Consider the following 2,634-nt stretch of genomic DNA (forward strand, 5'->3'; position numbering starts at 1 on the left):
GGCTGTTTGAGGATCTGTTCCTCAGGGGTCACATAGGCTTGGGAGGAACCCCCTGGCTCCTTCTTTTACCAGTTCCGTCTATGTGAAGATAAGTCAAAGGTCCTACTTGACTATGGTTGGCTTTACTTGGAAGCATGGAGGAAATGTTTCCTCTGTGTTGATCCTTCTCTTTGTAGACTCGACACTGGTTCAAGTCCATCTGGTGGGGGTCTCCACGGCCTCCTTGATCAAAAGGACAGGTGACTCACCACAGTTACAGGACTTTTGAGAGATGCTCATAGTCCCCTGGAACTTAGTCGACCTAAGAGGGCAAGGAGCAAAAACTGTTTTTTATGTCCCTCTGACCAAATTAGTATAGGCCTCAAAGTATGGCTGTTGAACATCCAAGAAAGTTAGTTCCACCAGTCTGGTACTTTTAATTACTGTGTGCCATGTAAATAAATGTTGGGCAAAGACCAATTATTCTCAGATGAACCTTGCCTAGCAATTATTTCTTGACCTGGTAAATATAATTTGTCAGTAGGTTGTTGGACTAGCATGGTTCTCTCAGGTTTTTTAAACTAGCTAGGCATTGTTTATCTCTCACATTGTTCAACATCTCCATCATGGTTTTCCCAATAAAGGTGCCCCCATTTTTCCCCTTTCTCCCTTGATAATACCCTTTTCCTATGGTCCTAACTCTCTTGAGCTCCTTCTTTCCCTTTATCCCCTAGGTTCCTTGTATGCCCTTCCCTCCTCCCTCCCCTAAAATAACCCCATTTTTATCCATCTCTCCCTTATTAAGGCCTGTTTCCTACTGTTCTTCTCTTTCAGATTCTTTCTTTTCCTTCACCTCCTGGTTCCTTTTCATTATCCTGGTTCCTGTACTTATGTCTGGATACATACTATCTTGTAAGGATTTGGTGCTAGGATTCACATGAGAACATATGTATTTTTTTTCTGAGTCTGTGTTACTTTACTTAGTATAACAGTTTCTACTTCCTACCTTCAAATTTCATGATTTCATCTTTCTTTACTGCTGAGTAAAACTCCATCATATAGAACCACACTTTCATTAAATACTCATCAATTGAGGGACAATTAGGTTGCTTCCATCTCTTGGCTATTGTGAAAAGAGCAGCAACAAAAATGGATGTACAAGTGTCTGCAATAGGATGAGTTTTAGGGTTTATGCCAAGGAGTGGTATAACTGGGTCAAATGGTAGGTTCATTTGCAGTTTTTTAAGAGTCCACCACACAGCTTTCCATAGGGGTTGAACAAGTTTGCAGCCTCACCAGCAGTGGAGGAGTGTTCCCCTTTCCCCACATCCTCTCCAACTTTTGGTATCATTTGTTCTCTTGATCTTAGCCAGTCTGTCTGCAGAAAGATGAAATCTTAAAGTGGTTTTAATTTGCATTTACCTAATTAGTAATTATGTTGACCTTTTAAGAAGCGTCTTAGCCATCTTTATTTCTTCTTTTGAGAGCTGTGTTCATCTCCTTAGCCCATCTTTCAATTGGATTACTTCTTTTCTTGAATCTTAGTTTTTTGAGTTTCTTATATATTCTGATGTTAAACCTCTATCAGAAGTGTTGCTGGTGAAGATTTTCTCCTATTCTGTGGGTTTTTTCTTCACTTCTTTGGTTGCTTCTTTTGATGTACAGAGCTTTTAAGTTTAATGAGGTCCCATCTGTCGATTCTTGATCTTGTTTCCTGAGCAATTGATGTCCAGTTTAGAAACTCCTTTCCTACATCTATATCTTGTCAGTTATTGCCAATGTTTTCCTCTTACAGTTTCAGAGTTTCAAGCTTCACACTGAGGTTTCTGGCCCTTTCAGATCTGACTTTTGTGGTAGGTGAAAGAGGGTTTAAGTTTTATTGTTCTACAGGTGGAATCCAGTTTTGCCTGCAACCTTTGTTGAACATGCTATCATTCTTTTGGTGATTGTTCCTGGCCCCTTTGTCAATTATCAGGTGGCTGAAATTGCATGTACTCATATTCGGGTCTTCAATTTTGTTCCCTTGATCTACAGGTCTATTTTTGCACCAGTACCATGTTATTTTTATGACTATAGCTCTGCAACACAGTTTAAAGTCTGGTATATTAGTCCCTCCAGCATTTCTCTTAGTGTTCAGAGTTGCTTTAGCTATCTGAGGTCTTTTGTGCTTCCCCATGAATCTCATTATGGTTTTTCCCAACTCTGTGAAGAATGTCATGGGGCTTTTGATTGACATTGCATTGAATCTATAAAAGGCTTTTGGTAGGATATTTTTCTTCACAATTTCTTTTTTTTTTTTTTTTTTTTTTTTTTTTTGGCCTTCTTGAGACAGGGTTTCCCTGTAGTCCCAGCTGTCCTTGAACTCACTATGTAGACCAGGTTGGCCATGAACTCACTGAGATCTACCTCTCTCTGCCTCCCAAGTACTGGGATTAAAGGCGTGCACTACCACGCCCAGCCTAGGATGATTATTTTTACAATATTCTTCCAATCCATGAGCATGGGAGGTCCTTCCATCTTCTGATGTCTTCCTCAATCCCTTTTTTAAAAGATTTAAAATTTTCATTGTAGAGCTCTTTAATGTCTTATTCAGGTTTATTCACACACACACACACGCACACACACAATCAAACATAAAAATATCATGCATTCATT

The 2,634-nt window shown here is 39.6% G+C and overlaps 1 protein-coding gene across 1 annotated transcript in view; it reads left to right on the forward strand.

The window, feature by feature from the left end:
* The window catches only part of LOC115067901 (protein LEG1 homolog), a 14,220-nt gene that overhangs the window by 11,315 nt on the left and 271 nt on the right, over positions 1-2,634 (forward strand). The gene's annotated exons all lie outside the window — the stretch shown is intronic.

This window comes from Nannospalax galili, unplaced genomic scaffold, assembly GCF_000622305.1.
Source record: "Nannospalax galili isolate Female #2095 unplaced genomic scaffold, S.galili_v1.0 scaffold327, whole genome shotgun sequence".
NCBI lineage: Eukaryota > Metazoa > Chordata > Mammalia > Rodentia > Spalacidae > Nannospalax > Nannospalax galili.